General features: G+C 35.8%; 1 protein-coding gene and 1 long non-coding RNA gene across 6 annotated transcripts in view; one reads left to right on the forward strand and one right to left on the reverse strand.

Annotated features, from left to right (window-relative positions):
- GPC5 (glypican 5) overlaps positions 1–24,121 on the reverse strand; it is a 1,150,604-nt gene that overhangs the window by 160,656 nt on the left and 965,827 nt on the right. The window lies entirely within an intron of this gene.
- Positions 1,829–22,522, forward strand: LOC116668675. Its single transcript, XR_004325906.1, has 3 exons — positions 1,829–2,062; positions 17,700–17,704; positions 22,513–22,522. It is a non-coding gene; the product is annotated as an uncharacterized LOC116668675 (long non-coding RNA).

Consider the following 24,121-nt stretch of genomic DNA (forward strand, 5'->3'; position numbering starts at 1 on the left):
GACATTTGCTGGACTAAAGAGAGCTCAGTTTGTGAAATTTATAAGATTTCCAGCAATTGTTCCTTCAAATATTTTCTGCAACTCTTTCTCCTCTCCACTGGGGGATACAGTTACCCATATTTGGGTCACCTGATGTTGTCCCACATCCCACTGATACTCTGTTCTTTTTTGTCTTTCCTTAACTTTTTTTCATTTCATATAATTTTTATTGCTATGTGATTAAATTCATCAATCTCACTGCAATGGCTAATCTGCTCTTCATTTTATTCAGTGTATTTTTCATCTCACATATTTTTCCTCTGGAATTCTATTTAGAACTTTTTAAAAAAATATCACCCATTTTTCTCATGCTTTCCTCTACCTTCTCAAATAGATATGTAACTGTTGTAATGTCACTGTCTACAAATTCTATCAACTTTGTTATTTCTAGGTCTTTTTCTATGAATAACTTTTTCTCATCATTATGAATTATACTTTCCTGCTTCTTTGCATGTTTGTGGATTTTTACAGGATGTAAGTAAACTTTCATACGACTCTAGATCTTATTTTGTGCTGAATATGTTTGTATTCTTCTAAATACTCTTAAGCTTTGTTCCGGGATACAGCTAAGTTATTTGGGGATAATTTACTCCTCAAGAAGTCTACTTCAAAGCTTTGTTTGGTGGAACTAGAACAGCTTTTAGTTTTGCTAGAATTTTTCCAACTAGTGAAACAGAACCCTTCTGTATATCCTACCTGATTCTTGGGTTTTGTACTCAGGCTAGAACAAACACAAATTACTTATAGCCTTGAGTGAATTCTGGGCACTGTCCTACTTTCTCTTTCCAGTGGTTCATCCTTGGCCTTGGAGGATCTCATCATGCATGTGTGTTGATCACTATTCTGATAAAGATTTAATGAAAATCCTCTATAGATCTCAGAAGTTCCCTCTCTGTATAGTGTTAATCTTCTCTGTTTTTCTGCCCTGTGAATTCCTGCTGCCTTGGCCTCTCTGAATTCTCATCTCTGTCAAGGAGAGCTGAGTTTAACTGCGTGATTATAATGATCAGACTTCTGTTTAAAAAAAATAATATTTGGCAGGAATCTAGAAGATGAATTGGAAGGGATAGGACAATATATTATGGAGACATTAAAAAAAAATCATGAAGGTCTTGACCAAGACAAGACAGGGAGGATATAAAAGAGGTCATGGATTCAAGAACTATTTAGGAGGGAAACTAGATAAGACTTGGTTGTCAATTACTTCTCAGTAGTGAAGGGAGATGAGAAACACAAGTTGAATCCTAGGCTCCTGGTCTGTGTAAATGGGTGCAGTTTTCGGCTATTCATCAAAGTAAGAAAAACTAACTTGAGTAAAAAATAAAGATGGGATGACGAGTGTAGTTTTCCACATACTAAGTTTCAAATGCACATGGGATATTGAAGGGGGGATACAGAATCAGTACGTTGGTTCAATTCAATTTAATACTGAATACCTACCATCTGCCAGGAACTTTGCTGGGAGCTAGAAAGAGAAGTGTGAGTAAGATACAGTACCTCCCACTGGTGTGGAACACAGGATACTGGGACTTATGTGTGCATGTATGTTTGGTCTATAGTAACGTCTTATTTCTCTAACCAAATCGGAAAATTCTGAACAACAGCTATAAGTGTAAAAGTAAGGAAAATCAATGAAATAAAAGCTTTTATTCTTTCCTCCATAAATATGGCCCCCAGTCCATTTTCAGAGACTTCTGACCTTGACTTAATACAACATTCAGGCTGGCTCAGACTTAGCCAAACTAATTTTCTGCTTTTGCTTCAAAGTGAGAGATTGGAAACAGGGAGGGGACCGCTAAAGGCAGTTGTATTTCCAGTCATGTGAAGTGATCACCACTAGCTTGACAAGAAAGGCAGGAAAACAAAATACAGAAAGCACATTTAAGCCCAAGAATCTAGGACGTATACATATCTCTGTGTTTACTTCTGTGCTGCAACCCAAGACAAAGATGACTGTTCACAGTGATGTATCTAAGTCAACAAGAAGAATTTTCATGATGCCAATTTATTTTATGCGACATCTGTCGCATACAAAACAAACATTTAACAGATTTCTACTGCAAAATTCCTTACAGATGCTTAGTGGGCTCATTAAAACCCAAAGATATGTTTTCTACAATACCACAAACTAGGAATACTGGTTAACGATTTCCCAGACTTCTGTGGGAAGGTTCATTAATAAAAAGACACGTTTCAGGCTCAAGTAAAACAGTAAAGCCTCTTGGACAAAGAAGAGTAGGTGACATTTTCATTAATCCATGGTATTTCACAGTCCATCTCCAATTTTCTTGGTCATTATTCACCATGACCGATGGATGAGACCTGACCTAAAAAGTGATCATGGTCACTTTATTCCTTCAAGTTTACCAATAGCTCCTTTATACCTGTATCTGTTCTGGTCCTTGTATTCCAAAAAGCTCAATAGAGGTTGAAAGTGCAAGTAAATGGGGAGGGGCCTTACTAGGAATGTAAAGCTGGCAGAAGGAAAGAGCTAAGCTTCGCAAAGGTGTGCATCATTTCCAGGTATCTAAAATTGACTAAAGACTGGGTCTATCAAAGAGTCTCCAACCTGAAGTCTGCTAAAAATTCTGCCAATCCAGACAGTCCTTGAATTATGATGGTTCAACATGATCTTTTTGACTTTATGATGGTGCAAAACCCATGCCTGTTCAGTAGAAATCTGTATTTCAAATTTTGAATGTTGATCTTTTCCTGGTCTAGCAACATGTGCTCTGCTAGTCTATCATGGTGCTGGGCGGTGGCAGGCAGCTCCCAGTCGGCCACACCATCATGAGGGAAAACAACCAGATACACTTAAAACCATTTGGTTTTTCACTTTCAGAACCAGTATTCAATAAATTATATGAGATATTCAACACTTTATTATTATGTAAGCTTCGTGTTAGATGATTTTGCCCAACTGTGGGCTAATGTAAGCATTCTGAGCATGTTTAAGGTAGTGTAGCCTAAGCTACGATGTTTGGTAGGTTAAACATATTAAGTGTATTTTCCACTTATGTTATTTTTGACTTACGACAGCTTTGTAAGGATATACTTCCATTGGAAGTCAAGAAAACTTCGTAATCAAATCAAGAGAGAAGGAAGTGAGAGAAATTTACAATTTGGGAGGAATCAAGAGAATGTGTAGACTTTGCCTTAATTTAATGATTAGTATATATACACATACAAACAGTAGCATAGAAATTTTTAAGATGTTTAACAAGTAATAGGCAAACAGAAAAACGTAGCAGATAAAGATTTCTTTTGAATAAAATATGAGATATACATGTACATTTTAGAAACAAATTATTGTGTTAAAATAGTTAAAAATGAAAAGCACTATAACGTGGAAGCTAAAATATAAGATAGAGCAATTTTTTTTTCCTGATTAATTACTAGGAGCAAAGAGAGTTAGCTGAGTTAGGAAAGGTTTTAAAGACACTTGATAGCTCACAGCGAAAAAAGAAATGTGACAATGAATATATGTATGTTCATGTATAACTGAAAAACTGTGCTCTACACTGGAATTTGACACAACATTGTAAAATGACTATAACTCAATAAAAAAAGTTTTAAAAAAAGAAAAAAAAGATATTTGATATATGAAAGGAGATTAAACACTGTATTAGAAGAAATGAGGAAAAGAAGTGAAGCTCTAAAATACTCAGTGATGGCAAATGCAAACTTGGGAATTTTACTCAGTTTCCAAAGAAGTGGGCAAAGAGATTCAGAGATGCAAAAGAAAATTACATACATGGAGGAACAAAAATAAACATTCTAGGCACAAAACTAAATGTTTCTAGGAAAGAAAAGGGATGAGAATAAATGAACTTGGTGGAAGAATCTAATATTCAATATAAGAAAATACTCTTGACCCAAGGAAATGCCAGGGGGCACCACAGAATACAGACAAACTGAATTAAAAGAGAATAATATCTAGAGGTCAAAGGCATCCTCTCTTCACCTTCCTTACTTCCCCTACTCTAGAAGGACACCGGGGCTCACCAGCGTCTTGAGTTATATCTATCCAAACTTTGAAGGGCAATTAATCCCTTTGATCATTCAAATGTTTAAGATCATGTGCAGAGAAAGACAACCTTGGGATTCTGTTTATGACGACAGCATAAAATTACTATTGAGACCTGACAATGGAACTTAATAATTGATATAAAAAGAAACTAAGTAAAATACAAGCAAATTGAATTGAGCAATATGTTAAAAAGTAATATATAACATGACCAAGTGAGATTCACAGTAACAATCTAATAGCTCCATATTAGGAGAACTGTTGGTATGTTTCACCCTATTAATAAAGGAAAGAAGAAAAATCATAGGATTGTCTCCAAAGATACCAAAATATATTTGAAAATATTAACATTATTTCTAAACTTAAAATAAGTTTAATGAAGTAGGGTAGTCCTATTTCTTAACATAATTATACACACATACATAACCCATGTACACACAAAACACAAATATATATAAAACATGCATGTGAATGTGTGCAGACACACACTGCCTTTAAAGGTAAAAAGAAGATGCTTTCCCATTGACAAGGGAACAAATGATGGTGTCTACTATTATAGCCATTAACAATCTTTATCAGTACTGGTTAATAAAACAAAATAAAATTGGTAAAATCTTTGAAAAGAAAAAAGCAAAATCATCATTCATCAACAGATTTGGATCAAATAACTTGAAAATAAAAATAAATTGAAAACTATTGTAATAAAAATATTCAGTAATATGTTAGAAAACAAAATTAATACACCAATATATAAATATACCAAAATGTCCACTGCTAAATGAATAGACTGAGTGTGATCTATACACAGAATGGAGTATCATTCTTCCTTATAAAAGAAAGAAATCCTGCACTATCCAAAAATGTAATATAGCACAATATCCTCAAAGTTCATCTAAGTAAAATAATCCAGAAACAGAAGGCTAGAAAATAAGCCAGACAGATCTTGCATAATTCTACTCTTACGCGATGGCAAATAGTCAAACTTAGAGAATCAGGAAGTAGAAACGGTGGTCACCAGGGGCAGGGAGAGAGGGAGATGGGTAACTGCTAATCAATGAGCATAAAGTCTCAGTTATGCAAGATGATTAATTTCTTGAGCTCTGCTGTGCACCACTGTGCCTACAGTTAACAGTATTGCACTGAACACTTTCAAAATTTGCTATACAGGTAGGGCTTATGTTAATTATTCTTAGCAAAATAAAATTAAAAAAAATTTAAAGTGTAAGTTTAAAAGTCTAGAAATAAAAAATTTTTTTTTAATTTAAAAAAAAAGTCTAGAAATAACTAACCAATCAGAAAATTTAACACAAATTTAAAACTCATAATTTCCAGCTAAGGATAGATAGTGTATCTTTCTATGCATATGAAAACTAAATATTACAAAAAGTCTATCTTTTAAAAATGTATACATTTATCATGATCTAAATAAAAATGCCAGTTTATATCTTTGTTTCTTTGACCCAGATAATCTAATTCTTAACTTTTTATCAGAGAACAAAAAATGCAGGGATAGAATGTATCTGAAAAATAAAACTAAGAACACTTACATACCTGCTTTATTTGGTATTAAAACAGCTTTATAAAGTCCTAGTAACAAAATAATTTTTCTTAGTGCATGTGTTTATGGAGAAATAGAATAGAGATTTATATATTTATAGATCAATAAAACAAGAGTTGGAATAGACTGCTATATATGTATATCATATATTTTTATATATAGAATATATATGGAGTAATATACTAAAATATATGTATATTATATAATATATGTAAGTGTGTGTGTATATATATGCACACACACACACACATATGTATGTATTTTTAACAAGAATTTATATTTTATTCTCCAAAAGAATAGAAATATTATTGGTAATATCACAGTTAACTTGCACTTTGGGGTCAAATGTTAGATTTATCGCACGCACAAAAAAAGTTGGGAAGTATATATCGAATAATAAAACTAAAAATCTCTTTGAAGGTGTTTCTGCTATGAAAAAGTTAAACACCAAAATGCTGATCTGAGCTTAATTATCAAATGTAGAATTAGAATTCAGCCACTGTTGCTTTGTACTCACCATACAAATTTGCCAAAGGGCTACACAGGTAAAAAGGAGGGCACGGTTTCATTTCATTATAGTAAGAAAGAATCTTGCGCCTTCATTTTTATATGTAAATATTTGCTCTTTTCCAAACACAGCGACAGATACTAACTTCCCTCTCTGCTGTGCCAGCTTATTCTCTCTGCTAGCAGAACTCAAAGGCAATCAAACCATATTCCTACCCAGGAAAGTTTTTATTCTTCCTTTCCTTTGACATTTAAAAGTATCAACCAACATCTTGGAATGCTGCTGCAAACAAAGAAGGTATTGTATTTGTGATATCATCATATATTGTGTCCAAAATATCTAGGAATCACAGATGAGCCTCTGTCCCAAAGCAAATGCATCTGTGGCTGAGTTTCACAGTTATTACATATCGAGTATGTTCTCCTTTATATTATGTCACCTTTTAAATTTCACTCTAATTTTAGACTGAATTGACAAAGAAAAATAAACCTTGGCTGTCTGGAAACACAAAGAGTCCACGTGAAGCAGGATCATGATATTACACAAGTTGTGACAACATGGAAAATGTTTGATTTTAAAGATAGTTTTACTGTTATTTTTTTAGAAGAATAAGCAAAAATGACAATTTTCTGCCTTTGGAGAAATAAAGCACCCTTAAATTTTAACAGTAAGTGGACAAGTATTTACTCATTTTGTTTTCTCACTGACTTTTTAATGTAAAGTGTTACTACTTCATTTTACATTCAAAGAGAAAATTATTACAAGATCAACTGAATTTATGAAAATCTCATGGGTAATACATGCAATATTATATATATATATATATATATCTCCTTTGTATTCCAGCTCCAGTGGTTTTCATATTCAAAAATGATGTTTGATCAGCAATAAGGAATGAGTACTTTAGGTAGCACATTCCAGATGAATGAGGGCGTGTCCGTCATCTGTTTAATTACTGGCAACTGGACTTCTGTCATAAAGACAGAAATTAGGTGCAGTCTTTCCATACTAGAGGTTGGGTAGCTTGAAGCTGGGGGAAAAAAACGATGGAATTGTGGCTGACACCTCTTTAGGTGATCCACACTTAATGATCTGTGTTATCTTTGTGGTCCTCCTGACTATGTATTCCAGTGTGTCTATACATTCTTAACTGCTAACTTAGGAGAATTTTTTGCTTTTATAGACTTATTTGTCACATCACAAGTTAAATCACTGTTTTTTATATGGACCAGGTAGAAGTTCGGTATACAAATTAGGGGCCAAGGCCATTCCTCGTGCCCTTCTTCCGCTCCAGTCAGTTAAGGAGAGGACTGAACTACCTTAATGGGAAGGAAGCATCCATTTCTACCACAATTTGCTTTTGTTTAACAGGAATGAATGTGGGTTTCCACTTCTAAAATCAAGCAAGGGGCACTCCAAGAAGAGTCCTGGTTGAAAATCCAGGGTTCTTATGGAAGAGAATCCTGGCATCTCACTCCTTGCCTGCTCTTCCCGGTGCCACAGCACCGACAGACTTATTCTAGGACTGCAGACGAAGGAGAAAGCCTTTCCCATAGGTTACTGAACAAGGAGACAGCCTGCGGTTGGCAGGAGGGTGTGGAACACCAAGTTTTAAAAGGAACTGGGTGTAGTGTGACTGAAAGGAAGATGGGAAACTAGTCCCACCTCTTCCTAATTCCTTGAAGTCCTCTGGGGATTTAGAGACTTTCCCGGAAGTCTTCCCGGTTCCATGAGGAGAGTATGGAAATCAGAAACAAATGCAGGAGCTGCAAGAAAGCCCAGTGCTCACCCGGCCAACAAGATTCTCAGCTTGGACTTGGACCAGGCAGGTGGTAGGTCCAGTTTCCTTTCTAAGGTGATCTTCACATGATGAAGGAAGCCAAAAACCACATTATTTCAGAGAGAACCAGCTGGAATCACAGTGATGCTGGGGACACATTACCATCAGAAGAGGCCACCATCAGATAAAGATTCTGCTACCCCCCCCTTCCTGTCCTGGGCTCCTGAGAGCGAGCGCAGGGCCTGGGAGAGTCAGAGTCCCCAACTCCGCTGCCCTCTCAGGAAGTCTGCATCCTGGCTCTGGCCTGGATGGAAGGGAAGTATGCATCCCGAAGATCATAGTTTTAAAGAACTATGATTGATGAGGGATTGATTCCGAAGAACAGGAATTAAGACCTACTACGTAGTTTCTACGTGACTTTTAGGTGATGAAGGAAATGGAGTTTGGCTCCTTCTCTCTTGTGTTGGGTTAGTGGGAGGAGTGTCAGGCTGGGGCTGGGAGGAGGTGGCTTAAGGCTTAAAATAGACGTGAAGGTTCCTACCTTCACCTCCAGTCCAGGAACTTCAGTCTACCACACCATTGTTGTATTAGAGTGTGTCAAAAAGAACAATGCACTGCCTGGGAAGACAAGATATGTTGCTGACTGCTACTCATTTGTCCTGTTTCAGAACTGCCTAAAACACTTTGCACAGGCTGCAGAAGGGGGTACATATACTGAAAGAAAAGCAGAAATAGGCAGATGGGGAAAGATATCTTTTTAGGCTTATTTCCATTGTAAAATATATTTTAAAGTCAGATTACAGTGCATCATTAGACAGAATTCTAATTACCCCTTTTCAGCTCTTCTTTGACTTAATTTGTTGAGACTGAAAACAAGAAGGGACCCTCTTATGTGATTCAAAACCAATAAGATGTGTCATCAAGGCCTATCCATGAAGTTTTGTTGCTAATGAATGTAGAAATATCATATTTTATTTTGTAAGTTGCAATAAATATGTTTGTAGCAGACAATGGACGATACCAGTGCCTATTATAGAAATACCGTTGTCCTTTAATGTACGGTAAGAAAGAAGCTCTTTGCACGGATGTGAATTTGCCCGACCACTGATTATCCCAGGAGCACAGTGGCTAAGGATGAAACTTGATGATGGAAAGCTGTGGGAAGTGCAACCAATAGACAGACCCAAGCTGTAGCATGCTCTGTAAACGAGAGCTGCCATGCTGAGTAATTACGCTGTTGCAGAAATGATAAATAATGCCATGCTATCTTCACTGGGAAAATGAAGTATTTCTTGCCCCTCAAATTGCTAAAGGTGAAACTTGTTTTCTGGGCCCAATCTGTTAGAAGAGAAATAATCTGACAAGATAATTCTTCTTAAATGGCTCTACGTTTGCCTCTATGGCATGAAAATATTTAGCTGATAAATTTTACCAGCAATCCTCACGATGCAGTGAGGAGGAAGATTAAGGCCTAATTGAGGTGCAAAAAAAAAAAAAAAAAAGATGTTTTAAAGAAATTAGAATTTTAGAATAATCGTGATTATGATTGGGATGTTTAGTTAGTTTTATGTAATTAATGAAAATCATTTTTAAAGTTTCATGTAATGGGGAAAAACAGTGGATTATTATTTGATCATATTATGGACCACTGAATATAAAATAGTGCAAAAGTTGCATAAATATTGTATTTGTATGTATATTTCCTTGCATCCTGAAGAGTTGCCAATGCTACTAAGTAAGTCTAAGCTATCACTACACTTTAATATTATATTTGTTGAAATAATTGTCAATATTGCAAAGTAATTTTGCTCCCATCTTTTTTCCATATGTGATTAGCAGAATTACGTGTACTTGATCTAAGCTGGGCTACCCCTCATCCAATGCAGCACTAAATCAGCATCTCATCTGAAAACACATCAAACTCTAAAAAGAGACTCAAGACGAATGCAGACCTTTATGAAATATCTTCTAAGGAGGCAGCAGTGAGCACGACATGCTTACAGTCCTCTTTAGAGATCTCTTTCTCTCCTCACAGTGTTACTCCACATAGCCACAGCTCATATTCTTCTTCTCATTTAAAACTTCTTGACATCTCATGGATTCCCTCTTGTCCTGCCTCCTCTGGGCTGTGCCTTTTAGTCTCCATACCCTTAAAATTCCATGCTACTAATCCAGCAGCATAAGTTCTTGAAAAATAAGCTCTAGCCCCTTTGATTGCTCTGCTTGGACTCTGAGGAATGAGCTTCCCCCTTCAACCCTGTTATTTTCAACCAAATTCATAGATTTTTCTTGGAGGATTTTTTTTCTCTCGAAGACTTCTTCAATTGCCCATATCGTTCAGCCTTTGTACTCTCTAACTTCTTTTTAACTTTGTCACAATCATCAATATACAGTCTTAGTAAATGTTACAATTACAGAAAGTAACGAAGACTTTTATTTAATTGTAAAACATAAGTCGACATCAGTGATCTTCAATTGGTTGAGTCTGTATGGTGACAAGAAAAGTGGGATGGATTTTCCCTACAATGAGATGAAAAGATACTTAGCAGGGAGCTGGAAGCCCAGCATTCTCTTTTTTTTTTTTTTTTTTAACTTGATTAATTAATTAATTAATTTGGGTGGGGGAGGTAATTAGGTGTACTTTTTTATTTAATGGAGGTACTGGAGATTGAATCCAGGACCTTGTGCATGCTAAGTGTACACTCTACCAACTGAGCTATACTCTCCCCATTCAGAATCCTTGATCTGATTCTGGACACAAGGGGTAAATAATTATATTCTGTACTATTAAAGCTTTGTTTGATCTGGCTAACTAGCCCTCAATTCCTCAGTGACACTGCCTGTAAGTCTCAAGGATTCCCCTGGCACTTTGGACAAAAAGCTAAGATATTGTGTCCTATACCTACACTTAATCTTGACTTTTTGATCTTAACCACTCCAGTGATGAGAAAGGGCAAATAACAGTAACTTTAGGAAAAAGACGGCCAAGGGATGTAGAATTCTTCTCCCTAAAGCCGAGGACAGCTGACATGTCCACTGGGAGAATCCTCTCCAGTTCTGTAAGGTCTTGGTTAGTGTGAGTGGGGGAAGTTGGCAGCAGTCCTAGCATTAAATTGCATTAGGACAAATACTTGTTCTCTTCCACTCAACTCCATGTTAATAGTCCCGAATTTTTTTGTCTTTGATCTGTATCATCTTCCTTCTCCTCTTGGAGGAGTTAGAATACTGAGTTTACAATACATTCAAGTGTGTGACTTAAAACTATAGCTATTTCCTAAAAGAACTTCATCATTAATTAATTTCAACTCAGATGTTAGGCAGCCAAGAACAAGTTCCCAATGATACTCTGCAACATTTTTTAAGTGACCAAGAATAGTCATATCCCAATTGATACAAATTTTAGAGTTATGCATTATTTTTCTGGAAATTAAGTGTTACGCATTTTTTTTCCTAGAAAGTAAAATTTACCACCTCAGTTCATTAAAATCAAAGAAACTAATTTTAATATGGGAATTCATATCATCAAACGTTTTTAAAACCTTGTATTAGTAAACTTATTTCAAATAATGCCTCAGATTATACACTAAAATAAATCAAAATTCTCAATGGACATCATTATACTGTCAAAATCACACTGACACAGACTCTCAGAAAAATAAAAGCTTGGTATCAGAAGGTTAATAATTTCTGGACATACTATTGTGATAAAAAGCAAGCTGTGTATCAAATACAGAGATCTGAATACTGGAGATTGTAAATCTAAATTTATGTCACATATGAGCACATCTTACTGGAAGACCATTCTTCATGTGTTCCTCACATTTCTGCATACCCTGCAAGCAGAGATACTGACTGTTCTTTGTTTAGACCATCTCATCAAGGATGTTTGCATAGTGAACAACCTTGGATAACAGTGTCTACCTCCAGAGCAAAGGCCAAATTTGCTTACAGCCTTGAAGATCGTGACAGTATCTCCCTGTTGAGCAAAGGCAGATGTATCTACTCCCCATTATGAAAGATGCCCACTCTTTAAACTCAGGGTTTCTCCCCTGAAGTGCAACCCATTTTGCGGGCATGTCACTTGACCCTCTTCATATTGATTTGTGTGAACTGGGTCTTTTGCTATTGTTACTGTGAAAGAACTATCTCAGTCTCTGACGTCATCCATGAAGCTATGGTTGGGTAACTTGCAGGTGAGATAAACACTCAGACACTTCATAGTTTCAGACACACTTCATACTGAAAACTGTGTCAATACACATGGCATAAATAAAAATAGAAAAGGGCAAAGTTTCCTGTAAGGAGCTTTCCTAGACCTGAGGATTTTTCTGCTGAATTTAAATTTGATTATTAACAATAAACTTTCTAAGGGAAATTACTGAAAAGAATTAAATTCCTGGGTAGTTTCGCCTTGCTCAAAATCAACGTATTTGTTCAGCTTTCTTAAAATTAGGAAGTGTTTCTACACCTTAGCCAAGAAACATTGCTCATGTTTCCTTTTCAGCAACAATTTTATCTTACATTTGAAAACAGAGCTTGATCCTTACTATAGAAATCCAACTTGAAGATTTGTCATAACAATCCACTAAATTTACTTGGTGATAAAAGAAAATTCAAGAGTTGTTCAAAAAAAACAGCTTTCTGTTTCTTTAATACGAGTTTATGATGTCTAAAAGTCACTTTTGATTTCATAGCCCACTGTATAAGAGAAGGTTGTAAAGTGTGTGGGGGTACCTGGGCGTGGTTATGTTGTTGGGTGAGGAACTTCCACAGCCCTTACAGCGTTTGTCAATTCCTTCATTTACCTCTATTTAACTTCCTATGGAGTCTTCAGAGAAAATGTTCTAAATATTTTTAAGTCTCTGAAGTTTTCATTACACCCACTTCTCATCCTGGGCGAATGAGTTCTCTGACTACATCACTCTTTGACTGACAACACGGAGTTCATCTGCAGCCTTGCTTTTCAGCTAAACATTTGTTCTGTGCCCTTTCACATAACTCCTTTGCCTTCCTGTTTTCTCAGGGGAAGAAATATTTCTCCAATTTCCATGCCTGAACCTTTCTGTCCTTCTTCCTCCCCCAGATCTCAATCCATAAAAGTTTTACAGGATATTGAAAAGTCACCCTTTATTTTCTTCTTTTGCCACATTCTCTCATTGAGATCCTAAATCACATCTGGCAAATGGTTTAAGAGTTTGAAACTGGTTCTGCCAACATTAGCCTGTCATCTATTTCCAGGTTAGTTACGAGTACAGTTTATTACTGAGTCTTGCAAGTCTAGGATGAAGATTTCTTTAAAGAGAGCAGTTAGCATATTAATATGGAGACATACAGAATGCTGTGGAGTAACTCAGAGGGAGCAGGGTGCTTCGCTCCACTTTAATCTAAGTGCTAACATTCAAGGCCCCAATTGGAAATGGAAAACATACTCGAAGTGCTAATTAAGAACATTTAGGGCGGTATAACCTAATTGGCCCCCACCAAAAAGAAGTTAAAAAAATAACACTTTAATAAGGGAAGAAATTTACAGGTGATGGTGAAGATTGTGGGTAAGCAAAAATGGAAAATGAAACAAGCTAGAGAAAGCAACAGAGGGGAATTATTGTAAACAGCAGCTTTTGGCAGGAAAGAGCTCTCTGCAGGAGGCCCCCTTTGTCTCGTCGCTTTAGCAAAGCTGTGTTGTAATTAATCACTCACTTAAACCAGGCACCCTCATACTCTACTCTTCTCTGGCCCAAGCACACCCTTCCAGTCTTTTGGGCTTGCAATAGCTTGCCTAACCTGTTGGTTCTTTCCACAGATCAAAGAAGTAAACATGAAGAAAACGCAATCAGCAGATGACCAGACCTCTTCCCTAGGTTCCTCTTCAGCAACTTCAGGAACAAACTGTGTGAACAAAATCACACCTCAAGAAAGAAAGATCACCAGGGGTCGGCAAGCCTGCACGCTATAGGAGATGGTGACAACTCTGATCCACTATCTGCAAGATTAACGGAGATTAGTCCCCCTTCTGCCCTTTAAACACTTTCATGGCTCGGCAGAATCTTCGGAATTGGTTTTGGCTCAAGAGGGCGCCTTCTCCCCAGACTGCAGGCTTTTCTGATTGAAAGAACTTTCCTTTCTACCAACACTTGCCTCTTAAGTACTGGCTTTCCAGCGGCGAGCAGCCAAACCTGAGTTTGGTGACATTATTACCATCTCTAAGCTGAAAAGGAAAATAGAAACAGTGGTTCTCAGAACCCAGAAGAACTACGTAGCTGTGGGAGAGGGCTTCCAAGAGGAGCTGTGCCTTCGAGAGAGGAACAAAGCCGCTGCCGATCTGCAGCCTGGAAGGGATGGCGTGAGAAGAGCAAACACCACGGCTCCTAATCCCACCACACCGCCTTTTCTTTATGGTGCTAACCTAAGCAGGAGCCAGAGGAACGGAAGCTGGGGCCAACCGTCCCAGGGCAAACAGGGCAGGCTGGAAATAGATGGAGAATAGACAGATGGGGCAAAGGGAAAGTAAGGAACTTGAGATAAATAGATAGATAGATAATTTGCACGTTATTATGATTACTGTTATTATTAGTGAGTGATAGGTAGGGATTTATACCTAATTCTTGCTTTAATAAGCCTACAGGTTAGAGGTTACTTTAACCTGGAGAGTGAGGAACATTGACATTAGGAATGAGAGGCTTCAGCATCACCAAAGGTCAGGGCAAAATCCTAGTATGTTTTCTGTGTGCCCGATGCAGACCTCAAAAAAGAAACCGCTCTGAACCTATCTTTACTAATAGAGATTTCATCCAAAGATATCATGGATGTCCTTAACAGAAAGTTGAATCTCTGGCAGCTAAGACTTGAGACAAAAGTCATAGGTATCCTGCCAGATATGGAGGCTGAGAATGGGCGTGGAGGCTGGGAGTGGGGTGCAAACAGCAGTGAGTTGCCAAGGAACCCAAGTGGCTCATGGTAGAGTCAGCTTTCAACATTTACCTCCACCAGAAGTTGATGACAACACTTTGGTTATGCAAACCTTTTTCTTTTCCCTTTCTACTTTCACTCCCTAGACCTAGTGGCGATGAGTGAGTGGGGCAGCGAGTGAGTGGGCCAGAAGAGACGGGAAAAAACTGAAGCTGACTCTCCACGCCGACTTTCCCACTAAATGTTTCCCAGTCTCAGGTAGGAATGAGTGGTGGAACAGGAAGTTTCTATCAGCTGAGTTGGGATGTACAAGACTGACATTTATTTCTTTACTTAATCCTACAGAAATGAGAATATAATTGAAGGCCCGAGTGTGAAAAGGAGAGTTATGCTATCTACCTGGGACTTCATCTGTGACGGTACAGACTAAATCCACAGAGTGTTCAAAGAGAGGGGTAGGGGAAGAGAAAGCCATTTTGCAATCCCCTCCGTTCAAGTCCCACTGCTTCAGTAGATTATAACACGGACAACCTATTTCCTTGTAAATTTACTCTTTTTTTTATCCCTGAGTTCCCACATTCTGTCTGCAAACATGCTTATGTCTCCTACCTTCTAAAAGTCTTCTCATCTCTTATATTGCTAATTCTTCTAGCTGTGTTTCAGTGCCTACCATTCTTTGCTAAACATTTGAAGTGGTAGCTCTCGGTGCTCTTCCCTCTCCTGACTTTATCTTTTTAATTATTTTGATTTAACTCTATTAGTAGTTTCAACTCTAGGTAACTTTTGGAATTACTTCTGTATGAGCATTACTAGTAACCTGATATTTAAAAAAAAAAAATCTAGTAGGTAGATCGCCTGAAGATCTTCTTTTCTCAAGAACACTGAACTGCTTTGCTCAAGACCATGAATCTAGGCCTGCTATATTTCCTAGTTAATAGCTGCAGAAGTCCCCTACTTCAAATGATAGATCTTCTGGAATGATTCTTCAAGTTGCTTCTTTTTTTGTCTCTTCATTTTTAAAAGTCTTCATCTTCTTATTAGGTATTCTCAGGGATTTCTTTTTCTTCTTAAATTTCCGGTTTTCTAAGTCCTTTGCCTTCTTGTCCTCATCTCTTCAATTATCTTTGTCTTATAATATGTTAACAAAATTATACACGCATTTTAAGAATGAAAATCAAGAAGTAATGAAAGATTAAAAATAAAAACAATTATTTTTCATCCTCTGATCCAGTTATGTTCTTCAAAGGTAATATTAACTCTCATAGCTATTTTTTTCTGGTATTAATTACTATTTGTCTAAATAAAATCAATTGCGGTAACAACTTGATTTATTTAGTTTAGAATTACATGCTTTCTTCCTCTGCTTGTCGATTACTAATATAATTACTATTATTAATAAATATAAACATCATGATATTCAAGTAAACAATGCATTATTAGCATAATTTTGACTAGCAAAAAATATTTAATTTGGAGTCAATTTGTGTATTATTTCCTTAACAATTCAGTAAAACTTCCAATTTTGTAGAAACAGAAATTTTCCATTTTGCTTTGCTTTTCATTTTTTAAAACATACTATTTGAATTACCTGCCAACCCATATCATACTCCAAATAATTAAGCAGTCATTTATCTAAGATCTTTCCTACATTTGCTGGCCTACAGTCATTTTTATCTTTAATAGTGATTTTTAAATTTTATTTCAAAATTCTTCTCATCTTATCTTTCATTTTAAAATTTGTATATATGATTCAAGATTCATTATTAAACTGAAGTTATTCAAAAGAAGACTCTTATCTTGATCATCTTTGCGCTCTTCATGATGTTTATAAGATGCATGTTATCTGAATTTAAATGAGTTAGTTGGTTTAAGTACACGCTATCTATGCAAAGAATGTGTCAACCTAACAATAATTGGTGAGCTAGTTCATAAACTTGCCCACATAACAAATATTTATATTTTAAACTTTGCTGTTTTATTTCAAATAATAGATGATCTTTAGTGCATGTGAATATGAAGGCATCTATAATAAAAATGCAGTTATCAGGGCTATAAGGAAATTCAATATGAAATAAAAATGAAATATTCCACTTTAAGAAGAAATGAAAGAACACGTTAGTAGTTATTACTAATTTGTTAGAAGTAATTTTGGCTTTCAATTCTCAGATATTATCTCTAGATAAATGACAATGTGTTGTTGATATAGTAAAGCATTATTCACAACTGCTTGACAAAAAGCCCCTTATGTATTTTCTTTATTTTTTAAAATACAAAGTGAATAACTTAATTTTCAGAAAAATTGGTGATCATTACTCTGCAATTCTTTTTGCGTTTCATATTATAAAGGGATATGTGCTTTAAGAAAATTTTAACATAGACGGAACTGAATTTACTCTTGGATACTGAAAATCTGAGCCAATATGGGCAGAAAGCTAAATTTAATAAATTCTTAATTTGTTTTACTTCGATATTTTAGTACTATTAATAGTGTAATAATGGCACTGAGATAAAAAATTAGCAGTTAATATTTTTATACTGACATACACATTACCTAATCACATCCATCTTTGTTTTGCATGGCTGTCTCTAGTCATGACATGCATGTGGTCAGTATAATTACTGGCGACATGAATACTAAGCTTCACTTCGATTACTTCCCCTTTTGTACTGTTTTATTTTTTTTTTTAACATTTTCTGACAATTTAATTTGAAGTTGTCCAGTTTGTCAACAGCATCTCTATTAATATGTCATTTGAAAGGAGCAATCACTTCTTATGACAATCTTTAGAAAAAATGAGGAAAGGAAAATTAAAATGACTTAATTTAATCACTGGTGTATCTAATTATCCATGCTATCCTTGCTCTCCATTATTAATATTAGGAAGAGTTAGCTATTAATTTTAAATCTTCTATGGTTTATCATATCATAAGAACTGACTAATGTTAAGCATGGTTGCAGGGAGATGCAAAATAATCTAAAATTTTACCACCTTTTTTCTCGTTCCTTGCAACAGTCTATCTTTAGTTTGTCAGCGATCAGATTATCCATGACGACCACTTGGGAGGAAAAGAATACTACTTTAGTTTGGCCAGAAGGAAGCATGTTAATAAAAACTTAGACACGGCCATTTGTGAGAAAACTGTGTAATTAGGATATCTATGGAAATTTGCCTTAATTTTTAGAGGTTATTAAGAATCATAAAGGACTGAAAAAAAAAGTGAAGAAAGCTTAGCTTTTGTTCTTAATTCCATTGGTGAACATTCGTTTGACAAGTTTTCATTAATTTCACCATAGCTGTCACCATGGGAGGGGGACTTAAGGGCCTCACAGAACTGAGGCATTAGGTGCTATTTACATTTAAGCTATTGCCAAAAAAAGGGAGGGGTGCCATTTTAATTTAAAGGCCTGTAAAGTATATAATTCCTCTAGTTTGAGTATAAATTTTGTAAATCCAAAAAAGGGTAATAAGTTTAATGCTTGCCATGTTACTACCAGTCTTTGCAATGTATACAAGTTCCCTGAAATGACATACAGCACAATTTTTGGATCATCATGGTAACCAGTTCAATATTGAAGATGTGTGGTTAATGTCTAGGATAGGAAAAAAATCAGAAACATTTATCAAGTGAATCTTTTGTGAAAATCTCATATGTTGGCAAATGGGGATGGAAGGCAAAAGACCTAAGCAGACTATTTAGTAACAAATGCAACTAGGAGATTCTTAGTGAAAAGAGAAGAAATAAATAAGAGAGATAAAACCACCAGAAAATGGCAGGTGGGGAACAATTATGCTGAAGCCTGGTAGACCAGAAATCCAAGGTAAGTCTTGGGTTTCCTGATGAATAAAACAGGGCCTATATCTGGAGGGAACTCTAATTTGAAAAGATACATGCATCCCAGTGTTCATAGCAACACTATTTACAATAGCCAAGACATGGAAGGAAACTAAATGTCCATTAACAGATGACTGGATAAAGAAGTTGCGGTATATATACACAATGGAATACTACTCGGCCATAAAAAAGAATAAAATAATGCCATTTGCAGCAACATGGATGGACCTGGAAATAGTCATTCTAAGTGAAGCAAGCCAGAAAGAGAAAGAAAAATACCCTATACTATCACTCACATGTGGAATCTAAAAAGAAAACAAAGACAAAAAATATGCATACACATATTTGTTTTCACTTGGTTTAGAGGTGTTTAATAGAGGACTTTAAAATTAACCAATAGTAAGAGTTTTATCAGTACTTTATAATTTCATTATTAAATTCTTATAGCATTATGTGTGTTCTTTTCCATTTTTGAATTTACTGCTTGATTTCTTTCAATATGACATGACACTTGAAATAATAGCATTCTACTTTTCACATAAGTGAATATATAAACATGTATGTTTATGTATTATATTATTTTATTTGTATTTTCCTCATCTCTGTTAATATTTGCCCTATGTTATTTTTCATGGTCTTATTGAAGGAAATTAAAACTATTTTAACATAATTTCCTGTCTTTTTCTCTCTCCTATAGTTAATACCGTTAACGCTTTATGTATTTTGAAGTGATGCTATTTGGTACATAAAAATTCATGATAGTCTTATAAAATTTTTTATGTCACATTCTTATTACAATGTCCATCTTTATAGCTGAAATTTTGAGTAATAAAATGTTATAATTCTTTGCATAAATATATTCAATATTATCAGCAGTGTGATAAATCTAGATGTGGCAGTTTTAAAAATGCACTTCCTAAAATATACTAAAACAGGGTCAAATTTATATAATAAATTCCTTGCTAATTTACTCAATATTTAAATATTGAAAGTATAATAAAGCGCTCATAAATCACTGAACACAGTTTATGTTTACCAGTTATGTTCCATAGAATACATGCAGACTTTTCCTTGCATAATTACATGTACCCAGGGTAGGCTATAGTCTTATTGAATAAGCATATTTGATTTAAAGATGTAAATTCTGATTGCTATGTATTAGCAGAAGACTAAAAACATTGAAAGCTCACTTTCTGTTTTTCTGTAGCAGGAGTTTAGTAAAGAGAGCACACATGTTAATTTTTACATTAAAATATCTTGTAGGTATCAACATATTATTCTTCAGAAAACTTAATTTTGTCTAATTATTGCTCTGGATTCTTCTATTTTGCTGGGAGGCGGGGGGCGGGAAGTGAATATATCATTTTTTGCATTAGCCTTACATGCTCTCTGGGTGTATATGTGGTTGGCGGAGGAAGTGTTCTTGGTCAAAGGAGTTTGGGAAACACTGCATTTTTCTGACCCTTCTAAGCCTTCCCAGAGACTTAAAGTAAACATTAGTTAGCATGTTCTAACTAAGATGAAGTTAGACTCTAAGAAGTTTGTCTTCCTGCCTTTGTAAAATTTAACCCAACTCCCTTTTGCAAAATATTTTTTAGCATCCCAGAGAACACATACTGCCAACACTACTCTGGATATATTTATTTTAAAAGCATGTTCAGGATGGGTATATAACTTTTAAAGCCTATAAAAGATCAATTTTGACTGTAAACTCAAATAAATAGCTTGAGGTCAGGCTCCTTCTGTAACCGCTGTTGTGGGTTCCCCATCCTTGACCCCTTGTGTCTCTGCTACACCACCTGTTCTGTAGAAATGCGGACGCACTGATGGTTCTGCATTTCCTAAGGTGTGCCTCACACACTGCTGGAAATGCCAGCTTCTTTTTTTGTGGCTTAAGGGATCAATACATTTGATTTTATGCCTATTATCTTTTTAGCACTATTTGAGTTAGAATATTCCCATCATTTGTGAAATTGCCTATATCACTGAGTCGTAATTGTCAACATAAAACAACTGTTGTGGTCAAGTGAGCGGGGAGCTTGGAATCAGAAGACAGAAGGTGAGCCTCCAGCTCTTCCACTGCTCAGCTAGGAGAAGTCTGGACAGTCACTTAAATTACCTGACTCTGCTTCCTTCAATTTAAAATGGAGATAATTATATGTATCAAATGATTTTTACAGATTTAATTATATGACCCTTTTAAGGAGGAATGTATTACCACTGTCATTTTAGTTTGCTTACTAAATGAAATGACTCCTGTTAGATGTGTACAGATTATTAAAAAAAATCAGTTGCTCACATCATCATTTTACCTTTCAGTAGAGTTAAACCTGTTTTACAAAAGACACTTCTAAAAGAAATCTAGATTTATAATCAGAACTTGCCTTTTGTGTAGGGTAAGATTAGTATCATAGAATAAAGATGTAAGAACTTGAAAAGCAATTGGAAATGATCTTGTCTCTGCGACCCTCCCTCTCCCCTTTTGTTATGGAGGAAATGGAAGGAGGGAAAGGCTCAATGACTACCCTGAGGTCACAAGACCAGTGAGTAGCAGACCTGGGAATTGAACCTAGTACCTCTTACTTGCCACTGTACTGTGATTTCATGTAACCAACCATCTTAATTACGGACAGTGGTAGGAAGATGGTTTCTCTATGCCAAATCACCTCATCACTCTGCATACTGACCTGAGATTCTAATATTAGAAAACACAAAGGCTTTGTCATCTTCAAATATTTCTTTAAAAATTCAAGTATCTTTGGAGAACAATTTAGTGAAATACTCATTTATGTAGAATTTGATTGGTATTAGTCAGTCAAGGAGCACAAGAGCAAGACGATGGGACAAGAATACATTGTCCTGAGGACATATCTTAAGTGAGAGCTGGTAAGGTTAAAAGACTGACTCTTTTGCTGAAAATCCCTCCTTAGCAGAGGACACAGAACTCACCATAAACCAAGCCTTCTCTGGCCTCATTCCTTTTTTCTAAACTTTTTTTTTTGATTGAAGTATGGTTGATTTACAATGTTGTGTTAGTTTCTGGTGTACAGCCAACTGATGTTGTATAAATAACTCTCAGATTTTTTGTGTTCCCCTCTGTCTTACGTACTAGGCACACCAAACACTCACTTGGAGATTCCTGAACATGACACATCTTTTCATATCTCTGTGAGTTTTTCACACTTTGTGAAACAATTCTCTGATTAATTTTCCTCATCTTGCCCATCCCTGCTCATTTCAGAAATCTAATTCAAGCTCATCGCTCCTATCAGGCCATTCTTTATCAGACTCTGAACCGTCTAGACAAAATTAGGTGTCCTTCCCTTGGCAATACCCCTTTGCACTTAACTGCACTGCATCTCCTTTTCCTCATTTGTAAGATGAGGATGCCGATAGCATCCACTAGGTGGGTTATAAGGATTAGCGCATGTGAAGTGTTTACAAGAATTCCCCAATTAAACATTATCTGTTATTATTTTTACTTTTATTATAGCACACTATATGTGTCCATTTTTTTCCCACTGGATCATAAATTACTTTAGGGCAATGAATGTAAGAAACAGTGTATTACTGTAATTAAAACAAACAAAATATATATATATGTATATATAAACACCTTGTGCCTTTATAACATCTAACATAGAATAGACAAGAATAGTATTCTTTCACTGATTAGATGGGTCAATTTTGTTGGGAGAATAAATACACTTTCTGCCTAAGAGGGTCTCTGTAATGCAATGCTGGGTCCACAGGCCAACATGAGGGTCCTGAAACTCCGCGAGAGGAGGGATGTGTTCGTCTTTGATGCAAGAGTTGCCATGAAACAACAGTACACACGTGGAGAAACATGATGTCATCAGGCACACGTCTGCACACCTTTATGTTTCTCAGAAACAGTCCTCTCAGTCACATAGGTTCTACTGGCCTCATTGAATAATTTATTCTCTTATTTGGATCAACCTTATGAAGAATAGAATAGATAAATCTTATGATGTAAGATTTGTATCATTTTCTGTATGTATTCAAGTCTCCAGGAGGTTAATAATAAATTATTCTAATGATAATGACTGAAACTTCAATATTTATGGAAAATTTACCCAAATGTAGATAAAAGCACAATTCGTGATGTGCTTTGATTGTTCTGAAATGGCAGTTTTCAATAAATATTGAAATGAGGTGATAATGGCTAGCACTATGTATTATTTATCAGCATTCAGGCTGCCATGAACAGGGATGCCCTTTCCCACGTTAACCTCCCTTCAAAGAGCTTAGAGAAAAGAGCTAATTCCAAATGCAGTATTATTCTTCATACCTTTTTCATTCTCCATTATTTATTTTAGAAATGTATGCATACTTTTGGGATAGTAAGGGAGTTTCACTTTTACCCAGTCATGTCTAAAATAGCTCTGAGCTAAAAATATTCTCCCTGGTACCCAATGCAAATAAGCCTACTGTGCAATTTTCATGGTTGATTCTTTGAAACTTTTGTAAAACTTAAGCTCTAAAATATGTGGGATCTCATAGAAGTAGAAACAGTAGGAACATCCTGTTTTATACACTGGCGTAAAATACACACCAAAAAACACAAGTTCCCTGCCTCTGGAAACACTTCTTAGTTATACTGCCTGAGAGAAAGACACATGTTTTTAAGAGAAAGCATTGAATGACTTCAGTCTTTTAACAATAATTTGAATTTCTCCTTCACATCTGTTAGAGAAGTTTTTTTGGAATAAGTCCTGTAACTTGAATTTTTCAATGTTCTAAAAAATGTGAAAACTTTTTGAAGAGTTATTTAAAAATCACAGGGCTATAAAAAGGTGTTTGCAAAGGGAAAGAACATTGGCCTGGTAAATGTAACAAGAAGAGTCTTGAACACCTGTTTGACCAACTCCACTTCATAGACATTTAGGAGTGATACAATGGAATTCTGAGAGTGGATTTTTGTCACAGGAAAATATTTAAAATGGATCACTTTGTTGCAACTGAAGCATTCCGTGTCCTTGCCTTGAATATCCGTTTCCTGAAATGTTGGTTGCAAAGACTTTGGTTGTAAACGCCAATGCAAACAACTGTTTCTAGACAAAGTGAAAAGAGAACAAAGATGGGAGACCTCTGACTCTCAGTGAGTGATCCAGTCCTGGGATCACAGACTGACCTTGCGAGAAGGAAAGGAAAGGCTTCACTTTGCACACGGCACTCACTGGGATCAAGCCTCCACAATTAAGTCTATTAGTTCATTGGTGGTCACTGTTTTTAACTCTATTTTTAATGCACTTGTTTTATTGAAATTGAATCCTGTCTGCCCTTAATCTTAGTTCTTTCTGCAGAAGCAACACTTGATTTTATTATGGCCATAAAATGACTTTAGATGTCCAGATACCTCTTAGAAAGGTATGGACTGTCCAGGGACTTCTGTGACTTTGGCGTAGTCTGCAGGACGCACTGACGATGACTTCTCAGAGCAGAGAG

Source organism: Camelus ferus, chromosome 14, assembly GCF_009834535.1.
Source record: "Camelus ferus isolate YT-003-E chromosome 14, BCGSAC_Cfer_1.0, whole genome shotgun sequence".
NCBI lineage: Eukaryota > Metazoa > Chordata > Mammalia > Artiodactyla > Camelidae > Camelus > Camelus ferus.